Here is an 11,418-nt window from a genome sequence, read left to right on the forward strand (position 1 = left end):
CTAAAAAGCCTCTTGATGAAATTGAAAGAGGAGAGTGAAAAAGTTGTCTTAAAGCTCAACATTCAGAAAACTAAGGTCATGGCATCTGGTCCCATCACTTCATGGGAAATAGATGGGGAAACAGTAGAAACAGTGTCAGAATTTATTTTTGGGGGCTCTAAAATCACTACAGATGGTGACTGCAGCCATGAAATTAAAAGATGCTTACTCCTTGGAAGGAAAGTTATGCCCAACCGAGATAGCATATTCAAAAACAGAGACATTACTTTGTCAACAAAAGTCAGTCTCAGTTCAGTTCAGTCTCTCAGTCATGTCCGACTCTATGTGACCCCATGAATCACAGTACACCAGGCCTCCCTGTCCATTACCAACACCCAGAGTTCACTCAGACTCACATCCATCGAGTCAGTGATGCCATCCAGCCATCTCATCCTCTGTCATCCCCTTCTCCTCCTGCCCCCAATCCCTCCCAGCATCAGGGTCTTTTCCAATGAGTCAAAGCTTCGCATGAGGTGGCCAAAGTACTGGAGTTTCAGCTTTAGCGTCATCCCTTCCAAAGAAATCCCAGAGCTGATCTCCTTCAGAATGGACTGGTTGGATCTCCTTGCAGTCCGAGGGAGTCTCAAGAGTCTTCTCCAACACCACAGTTCAAAACCATCAATTATTCGGTGCTCAGCTTTCTTCACAGTCCAACTCTCACATCCATACATGAGCACTGGAAAAACCATAGCCTTGACTAGACAGACATTTGTTGGCAAAGTAATGTCTCTGCTTTTCAATATGCAATCTAGTTTGGTCATAACTTTCCTTCCAAGGAGCAGGCATCTTTTAATTTCATGGCTGCAGTCACCATCTGTAGTGATTTTGGAGCCCCCCAAAATAAAGTCTGACACTGTTTCCACTATTTCCCCATCTATTTCCCATGAAGTGATGGGACCAGTTGCCGTGATCTTTGTTTTCTGAATGTTGAGCTTTAAGCCAACTTTTTCACTCTCCTCTTTGACTTTCATCAAGAGGCTTTTAGGTCCTCTTCACTTTCTGCCATAAGGGTGGTGTCATTTGCATATCTGAGGTTATTGATATTTCTCCTGGCAATCTTCATTCCAGCTTGTGCTTCTTCCAGCCCAGCGTTTCTCATGATGCACTCTGTATATAAGTTAAATAAGCAGGGTTACAATATACGGTCTTGATGTACTCCTTTTCCTATTTGGAGCCAGTCTGTTGTTCCATGTCCAGTTTTAACTGTTGCTTCCTGATCTGCATACAGGTTTCTCAAGAGGCAGGTCAGGTAGTCTGGTATTCCCATCTCTTTCAGAACTTTTCATAGTTTATTGTGATCCACACAGTCAAAGGCTAGGCATAGTCAATAAAGCAGAAATAGATGTTTTTTGTGGAACTCTCTTGCTTTTTCAATGATCCAACGGATGTTGGCACTTTGATCTCCGGTTCCTCTGCCTCTTCTAAAACCAGCTTGAACATCTGGAAGTTCATGGCTCACATATTGCTGAAGCCTAGCTTGGAGAATTTTGAGCATTACTTTACTAGTGTGTGAGATGAGTGCAATTGTATGGTAGATTGAGCATTCTTTGTCATTGCCTTTCTTTGGGATTGGTATGAAAACTGACCTTTTCCAGTCCTGTGGCCACTGCTGAGTTTTCCAAATTTGCTGTCCTATTGAGTGCAGCACTTTCACAGCATCATCTTTCAGGATTTGAAATAGCTCAACTGGAATTCCATCACCTCCACTAGCTTTGTTCGTAGTGTTGCTTCCTAAGGGCCACATGACTTCACATTCCAGGATGTCTGGCTCTAGGTGACTGATCATACCATCATGATTATCTGGGTCATGAAGATCTTTTACGTACAGTTGTTCTGTGTTTTCTTGCCACCTCTTCTTAATATCTTCTGCTTCTGTTAGGTCCACACCATTTCTGTCCTTTATCGAGCCCATCTTTGCATCAAATGTTCCCTTGGTATCTCTAATTTTCTTGAAGAGATCGCTAGTCTTTCCCATTCTGTTGTTGTTCTCTATTTCTTTGCATTGATTGCTGAGGAAGGTTTTCTTTTCTCTTCTTGCTATTCTTTGGAACTCTGCATTCAGATGCTTATATCTTTCCTTTTCTCCTTTGCTTTTCACTTCTTTTCACAGCTATTTGTAAGGCCTTCCCCGACAGCCATTTTACTTTTTTGCATTTCTTTTCCATGGGGATGGTCTTCATCCCTGTCTCCTGTAGAATGTCACGAACCTCCACCCATAGCTCACCAGGCACTCTGTCTATCAGATCTAGGCCCTTAAATATATTTCTCACTTCCACTGTATAATCATAAGGGATTTGATTTAGGTCATACCTGAATGGTCTAGTGGTTTTCCCTACTTTCTTCAATTTACATCTCAATTTGGCAATAAGGACTTCATGATCTGAGCCGCAGTCAGCTCCTGATCTTGTTTTTGTTGACTATCTAGTGCTTCTCCATCTTTGGCTGCAAAGAATATAATCAATCTGATTTCGGTGTTGACCATCTGGTGATGCCCATGTGTAGAGTCTTCTCTTGTGTTGTTGGAAGAGGGTGTTTGCTATGACCAGTGCATTTTCTTGGCAAAACTCTATTAGTCTTTGTCCTGCTTCATTCCATATTCCAAGGCCAAATTTGCCTGTTACTCCAGGTGTTTCTTGACTTCCTACTTTTGCATTCTAGTCCCCTATAATGAAAAGGACATTCTTTTTTGGGTGTTAGTTCTAAAAGGTCTTGTAGGTCTTCATAGAACCATTCAACTTCAGCTTCTTCAGTGTTACTGTTGGGGCATAGACTTGAATTACTGTGATATTGAATGGTTTGCCTTGGAAACGAACAGAGGTCATTCTGTCGATTTTGAGATTGCATCCAAGTACTGTATTTCAGACACTTTTGTTGACCATGATGGCTACTCCATTTCTTTTATGGGATTCCTGACCGTGGTAGTAGATATATTGGTCATCTGAGTTAAATTCACCCGTTCCAGTCCATTTTAGTTCGCTCATTCCTAGAATGTCAATGTTCACTCTTGCCATCTCCTGTTTGACCACTTCCAATTTGCCTTGATTCATGGACCTGACATTCCAGATTCCTATGCAATATTGTTCTTTACAGCATTGGACCTTGCTTTTATCTCTAGTCACATCCACAACTGGGCACTGTTTTTGCTTTGGCTCCATCCCTTCATTCTTTGGAGTTATTTCTCCACTGATCTCCAGTAGCATATTGGGCACCTACTGACCTAGGGAGTTCCTCTTTCAGTATCCTATCATTTTGCCTTTTCATACTGTTCATGGGGTTCTCAAGGCAAGAATACTGAAGTGGTTTGCCATTCCCTTCTCCAGTGGACCACATTCTGTCAGATCTCTCCACCATGACCCGCCCATCTTGGGTTGCCCCACAGGCATGGCTTAGTTTCATTGAGTTAGACAAGGCTGTGGTCCTAGTGTGATTAGATTGACTAATTTTCTGTGAGTATGGTTTCAGTGTGTCTGCCCTCTGATGCTCTCTTGCAACACCTACTGTCTTGCTTGGGTTTCTCTTACCTTGGATGTGGAGTATCTCTTTACAGCTGCTCCAGCAAAGTGCAGCCACTGCTCTTTACCTTGGACGAGGGGCAATTCCTCACAGCCATCCCTTCTGACCTTAAACGTGGGATAGCTCCTCTAGGCCCTCCTGAGCCCACACAGCCACCACTCCTTGGAGGTGGGGATTGCTCCTCCCAGCCATGGCCCCTGGCCTCGGCCGTGGGCTAGCTCCTCCTGGCTGTTCCTGTGCTGTCGCAGCCTGGCACTCTTCTTCTAAGGGACCTCTGTAATTTGAATGTTGTTGTGTTTGATATTGTCCCAGAAGTCTCTGAGACTAGCCTCAGTTCTTTTCATTCTTTATTCTTCTCTTCAGAAGTCATTTCCAACATTTTGTCTTCCAGCTCACTGATTCATTCTTCTGCTTCAGATAGTCTGCTATTGATTCCTTCTAGAGTGTTTTCAGTTTCAGTAATTGTGTTGCTTATCTCTGTATGTCTGTTCTTTAGTTGTTCTAGGTCTTTGTTAATTGATTCTTGCATTTTCTCCATTTTGTTTTCAAGGTTTTTGATCATCTTTGCTATCATTATTCTTAATTCTTTTTCAGGTAATTTACCTATTTCCTCTTCATTTATTTGGACTTCTATGTTTCTAGTTTGTTCCTTCATTTGTTTAGTATTTCTCTGCCTTTTCAGTTGTTGGTTTTTTTTTTTTTTTGTAATTATTTTGTTTGAGATCTCCTTTTCCCAGGCTTCAAGGTTGAATTCTTTTTTCCTTTTGGCTTCTGCCCTCCTAAGTTTGGTCCAGTGGTTTGTGTAAGCATTGTATAGGGTGAGATTTGTGCAGAGTTTTTTGTTTGTTTATGTGTGTGTGTTTCCTCTGATGAGCAAGGCTGAGTGAGGTGGTAATCCTGTCTGCTGATGACTGGGTTTGTATTTTTGTTTTGTTTGTTGTTTAGATGAGTCATAGTGCACAGGTTGCTACTGGTCTGGTGATCCCAGATCTTGTTCAAGTGATTTACTTTGTATGATTTCTCACTATTTGATACCCCCTAGGGTTAGTTCTCTGGTAGTCTAAGGTCTTGGAGTCAGTGCTCCTGCTCCAAAAGCTCAGGGCTTGATCTCTGGAAATTTATAAATACTGTTCTTGAAACCCTTCTAAGCTGGTTGAATGGAGTAAAAAAGGAAGAGTCCATGTGACGCAGTCTGTATATGAAGGATTGTCCTGGTTTTTTTGGCTGTGCTCGGTCCTTTTTGCTGCATGGGCTTCTCTCTAGTTGCAGCAAGTGGAGGGGACTCTCCTTGCAGTGTGTGGGCTTCTCCTTGTGGTGGCTTTTCTTGTTGTGGAGAATGAACTCTCCAGTGTGCAGGCTTCAGTAGTTGTGGCTCCCAGGTTCTAGAGCACAGACTCAACAGTTGTGGTGCACAGGCTTAGTTGTTTCGTGGGAGGTTGGATCTTCTTGGACCAGGGATCAAACCTGTGTTTTTGCAGGCTGCAGTGCAATGGGTGTGTCATGTGCATGTGCTGGGGGAAGATTCCCCATTCTCAACTGGGTAAATTCCCCCTTTTGAAGTCATTCCTTTGTGCTACTTCTTTTAAGAAGTAGCCCCGATGTGAAAGAAAACTGTGTATATCTTTGAATTTACTGTAGTTGGACTTTGTCAAGGTTCTTGATTTGTAAACTTATGTCTTTCATTAGATTTGGGAAGTTTTTGAACACTATTTCTTCCAGTATTCTTTCTTTCCCTTCGTTTCTCATTTCTCCCTCTAAGATTCCCATAGTGTGTGTGTTGGTTGCTTGATTTACTTCAGGTCCCTTCAGTTCTGTTCACTTTTCATTATCATTTTTTCTTTCCACTTTATAAATTTCACAATTTATAAATTTCAATTGGTCTACCTTTAATTCACTGACTCTTATTTCTCCATGATTAAATATGCTATTGAATCCCTCAGTTGAATTGTTTTTCAGTTTCTCTGCTTTTTAACTCCAGAATTTCTATTTAGTTCTTTTTAATAATTTGTTTATTGATGTTCAAAACATTTTGATTACATTTTCTTCCTGATTCTCTTTAGTTTTTTTTCTCCATGTTTTCCTTTAGCATTTTGATCATATTTAATATAGCTGTGTTGAAGTCTTTGTTTAATAAGTCTCATATCTTAACTTCATTTCTGTCCATCAATTTTATTCTTTTGAATAGGCCATACTTTCCCATTGCTTTGTACATCCTGTCATTTTGTTGTTGTTAAAAACTGAACATTTGATTGTTGTAATATGGTAACTCTAACAATCTTTCTCAGGGTTTACTGTGTTGTTGTAGCCTTTGTTGGAAGGCTGGAGTAATCCATATGTTCAGTGATTACTCAAAGTTATTTTTGAAAAGATTGTATTCCTTGTCATGAATGGTCTCTGCAGTCTCTATTCCTTTAGCTCTGGTTTTACTAGTGTTTTGACAGATTTCCTTGAATGCTAGGAGCTAAAAACAAAATTAAATGCCAATGATAAAAGAAAAGCACCCTGAGGATTCTCCTGGTGGTCCAGTGGTTAAGAATCCACCTTGCAATGCAGGAGATACTGGTTCAAACCCTGGTCCAAGGAGATCCTACATGCCTCGGTAAACTAAGCCTGTGTGCCACAACTATTGAAGCATGTATGCCTAGAGCCTGTGCTCTGCAGGGCTCAACATCACTGCAATGAGAAGCCCATGCTTGCCACAACTAAAGAAAGCCCACGAGCAACAACAAAGAGCCAGCACAGCCAATAAATAAATAAATATTTTAAAAAATAGAATATGCCTTACAATGCAGGAGACGTGGGTTCAATCACTCGTCAGGGAACTAAAATTCCACATGCCATAAAGAAACTAAGTTTGCATGCTACAAATACTGAGCCTGTACATGTCACAACTTACAGAGTCCATATACCACACCAAAAGTTCCTGCATGACACATGGAAGATCCTGTGTGCTGCAACAAAGACCTAATGCAGCTCAATAAATATTTTTAAAAAGAAGAAGAAAAAAGAAAAAGCAGCCTCTTTCAAAACAAAACCAAACCCTAAACACTTCTCTCAGTCCTTACAGATTGGTTTTGTGCTGGGGCAATCTAACACTTAGTCAGGTTTATGCTAAGCCTGTGGTGAAACTTAGTGTTATCTGAATTCTAAGTTAGGCAAAATAGAGACAAGTTGCTTGCATTAGTCCTTCAAGTAGAGCTCAGAAAACTTAGAACAGACACATATAATACTTTGCAAATAAAGTATTATCTGCTCCCTCTAACCAGAGACCAGGATCCCACAGTGGGAGCATGAGCTTTTACCACTCTAAGACTGCTACCAGTGCTTGTCAGCATAAAGTAATATGCGCTCCTCTCCCCCTTTCCCTCTCTTCCCCTCTCGCCTTCCACCTCCCCCTCCCTTACTGAGACTCACTGCCTCCACTACTGCTGTGCCACAGCTGCAGCTGGAACCAGCATACAGCCATGGCTGAGAACCCCAGCTTGGAGAACCACCTCATCAAGAGCTTTAAGAATAAGAGCCTCGATGTGGAGACAATGTGAAGATACAGAAATGAAATGACTGTTCAACTGCAAAAGAACAAAAGAGATGAACAATTACTGAAAAAAGAAATGTTCCCCAAGAAAAAATTTAGAAGATTCAGATGCTGATTCTGATTTTAAAGCACACAATATAATACTAGAAACTATAATGCAGAATGCTACAAGTGATAAATACCCAGTGGCCCAGTTGAGTGCTATACAGGCTGCAAGAAAACTTTTATCCAGTGACAGAAATCCACCAGGTGATGATCTAATAAAACCTTGGATTTTACCAATTCTAGTGAAGTGTCTAGAAAGGGATGATAATCCTTCATTACAGTTTGAAGCTGTATAAGTGTTAACTAATATAGCATCAGGAAGTTCTGCATAGACTCAAACTATTATACAGTTTAATACTGTACCTCTTTTTCTAAGACTTCTCCTTTCAGCCACATCAGAATGTTTGTAAGCAAGCAGTATGGGCTTTGGGGAATATTGCAGGTGATGATCCTCAGAGTAGAGATTATGTCATGTTCACTGAGAGTTGTCAAAATTATTCTGTCTTTTATCAGTCCCTCCATTCTTATTGCCCTCTTTTGGAATGTCTCATGGATTATTTTCAGTCTCTGCAGAAATAAGGACCGATTCCATCACCTATGGAGACAGTCTGGAGATTTTGCCAGCATTGTGTGTCTTAATATATCATATGGACATGAACACTCTTGTGAATACTGTTTGGGTGCTGTCACATCTGATAGATGGAATTAAAGAGCAGATACAGATGGTTATTGATTCAAGGGCTGTGCCATTTCTTTTGTCCCTTCTGAGCCATCAGGAAATGAAAGTTCAAACAGCAGCACTGAGAGCAGTTGGCAACACAGTGACAGGTGCCAACGAGCAGACCCAGGTTGTTCTCAACTGCAATGTCCTGTCACACTTCCCAAATTTCTTATCACATCCAAAGAAGAAGATAAATAAGGAAGCAGTGTGATTCCTTTCCAACATTACAGCAGGCAACCAGCAACAAGTTCAAGCTGTAATAGATGTTGGATTAATCCTATGATTATTTATCAGCTTGCTAAGGGGGACTTTGGAACACAAAAGGGAGCTTTGGGGGCAATTAGCAACTTAATGATAAGTGGCAAAAAATATCAAGTTGAGTACTTTGTACAGCACAATACCACCATTATCTAATTTACTTTCAGTAAAAGATTCTCAAGTTGTTCTAGTGGTTTTAGATGGTCTATAATGGCTAGTGATGAAGCAAGCATGATAGCTGAAGTAATAAAGAAAGCAGTGGTTTGGAGAAGTTTTACACCAATATGAAAATGAAGACATATATTTAGCATTGGAAATCATAGATCAGTATTTCTCCGGCAACGATATTGATGAAAATCCTAGATTCATTGTGAAGCAACACAAGGAGTTACTTACAACTTTGATCCAACAGTCAACCTTCAAACAAAAGAATTTATTTTTGAGTTCAATTGAGTGCAGCATCTTTCCCACATTCAGTATGAAGCACCACCAGATGGCTACCAAATGACAAGAACAACAACTACAAAAGGCTCCAAAATATACATGCCCCCTTGTTTTGATGCTTCTAAAGCAAGCCATGTGTCAATCACTCTGCAAATGCCACAAGTCACTATAAAGGCATATGATTGCCTAAACTGTTTTAGAATTCTCCTTTAACAACCTCAACTACCCTATTTTCCCTGTCCCCTGGTGCCACATGCTGACAAATGCAGTATCCAGTTTAGAATATTCTGAGATGGTGGCTTTGCTATTCCAGAGAATAGCAAAGAGAGATTTTAAAAAAGCCTTCCTCGGTGATCAATGCAAAGAAATAGAGGAAGACAATACAAAGGGAAAGACTAGAGATCTCTTCAAGAAAATTAGAAATACCAAGGGAACATGTCATGTAAAAATGGGCACAATAAAGGACAGAAATGGTATGGGCCTAACAAAAGCAGAAGATATTAAGAAGAGGTAGCAAAAATACACAGAAGAATTATACAAAAAAGATATTTATGACCCAGATAACCATGATGGTATGATCACTCACCTAGAGCCAGACATCCTGGAATGCAAAGTCAAGTGGCCCTTAGGAAGCAACACTACAAACAAAGCTAGTGGAGGTGATGGAATTCCAGTTGAGCTATTTCAAATCCTGAAAGATGATGCTGTGAAAGTGCTGCACTCAATATGCCAGCAAATTTGGAAAACTCAGCACTGGCCACAGGACTGGAAAAGGTCAGTTTTCATCCCAATCCCAAAGAAAGGCAATGTCAAAGAAGGCTCAAGCTACCACACAATTGCACTCATCTCACACACTAGTAAAGTAATGCTCAAAATTTTCCAAGCCAGGCTTCAAAAGTATATGAACCATGAACTTCCAGATGTTCAACCTGGATTTAGAAAAGGCAGAGGAACCAGAGATCAAATTGCCAACATCCATTGGAACATTGAAAAAGCGAGAGAGTTCCAGAAAAACATCTATTTCTGCTTTATTGACTATGCCAAAGCCTTTGACTGTGTGGATAACAACAAACTGGAAAATTCTTCAAGAGATGGGAATACCAGACCAACTGACCTGCCTCTTGAGAAATCTGCATGCAGGTCAGGAAGCAACAGAAGTGGACATGGAACAACAGACTGGTTCCAAATCAGGAAAGGAGTACATCAAGGCTGTATATTGTCACCCTGCTTATTTAACTTATATGCAGAGTACATCATGAGAAACGCTGGGCTGTATGAAGCACAAGCTGGAATCAAGATTGCCAGGAGAAATATCAATAACCTCAGATGTGCAGATGACACCACCCTTATGGCAGAAAGTGAAGAAGAACTAAAGAGCCTCTTAATGAAAGTGAAAGATGAGAGTGGAAAAAGTTGGCTTAAGAGACACTGATGTATAGATCAGTCTTATGGACTCTGTGGGAGAGGGAGAGGGTGGGGAGATTTGGGAGAATGGCATTGAAACATGTATAATATCATGTATGAAACGAGTCACCAGTCCAGGCTGGATGCACGATACTGGATGCTTGGGGCTGGTGCACTGGGACGACCCAGAGGGAGGGTATGGGGACGGAGGAGGGAGGAGGGTTCAGGATGGGGAACACAGGTATACCTGTGGTGGATTCATTTCAATATTTGGCAAAACTAATACAATATTGTAAAGTTTAAAAATAAAATAAAATTAAAAAAAAAAAACATTCAGAAAACTAAAATCATGGCATCTGATCCCATCACTTCATGGCAAATAGAAGGGGAAACAATGGAAACAGTGACAGACTTTATTTTTGGGGGCTCCAAAATCACTGAAGACGGTGACTGCAGCTATGAAATTAAAAGATGCTTGTGCCTTGGAAGAAAAGTTATGACCAACCTTTATGTCATATTTGAAAGCAGAGACATTACTTTGCCAACAAAGTTTCATACAGTCAAAGCTTTGGTTTTTCCAGTAGTCATGTATGGATGTGAGAGTTGGATTATAAAGAAAGCTAAGCACTAAAGAATTGGTGCTTTTGAACCGTGGTGTTGGAGAAGACTCTTGGGAGTCCCTTGGACTGCAAGGAGATCCAACCTGTCCATCCTAAAGGTAATCAGTCCTGAATGTTCATTGTAAGGCCTGATGCTGAAGTTGAAACTCCAATACTTTGGCCACCTGATGCAAAGAACTGACTTATTTGAAAAGGCCCTGATGTTGGGAATGATTGAAGGTGGGAGGAGAAGGGGATGACAGAGGATGAGATGGTTGGATAGCATCACTGACTCCATGGACATGAGCTTGAGTAAGCTCCGGAATTTGGTGAGGTACAGGGAAGCCTGGTGTGCTGCAGTCCACAGTTGCTGCAGTCCAAAGAGTTTGACACGACTGAGTGACTGAATTGAACTGAAGTGAGGTGGTGGCATGTCAGCTGCCCACTTGGTATTCCTTTGGGAAATTGTGTGCTGTGGATCAAGACGCTTTTGTATGACACATAACACACGTTGGGAGAATTTAAAGAGGTGCAGTCTGATCTGAAGCCCATCATTGTCCTCTATAAACATATTTTCATACTCTTTTAAGTGGAACAATGGATTTTAAAGTACAAATCAAATGATTTTCATTGGTGGAACTGACACAAAAAAAAGTAACTTAAAACAAAAAACACTTGTTTATTGATTAAACTGATAAGTTTAAGAAGCCCTACTTCATCTACCAGTAATTGATGCTTTTATTATCTGCCTCACAAGCTAGGGTTCAAGGAATAACTTTAGCTATGCATGGTAATGTTTTTGCTGTTATACCTAATTTTTGGGAACAGTAAGCCCTATTTTACCATTCACTTCACCCTGT

General features: G+C 40.7%; 1 pseudogene; it reads left to right on the forward strand.

Annotated features, from left to right (window-relative positions):
• Positions 1-6,872: 6,872 nt before the first annotated feature.
• LOC113888035 lies at positions 6,873-8,564 on the forward strand (annotated as a pseudogene).
• Positions 8,565-11,418: the final 2,854 nt, after the last annotated feature.

This window comes from Bos indicus x Bos taurus, chromosome X (genome assembly GCF_003369695.1).
Source record: "Bos indicus x Bos taurus breed Angus x Brahman F1 hybrid chromosome X, Bos_hybrid_MaternalHap_v2.0, whole genome shotgun sequence".
Classification (NCBI taxonomy): domain Eukaryota; kingdom Metazoa; phylum Chordata; class Mammalia; order Artiodactyla; family Bovidae; genus Bos; species Bos indicus x Bos taurus.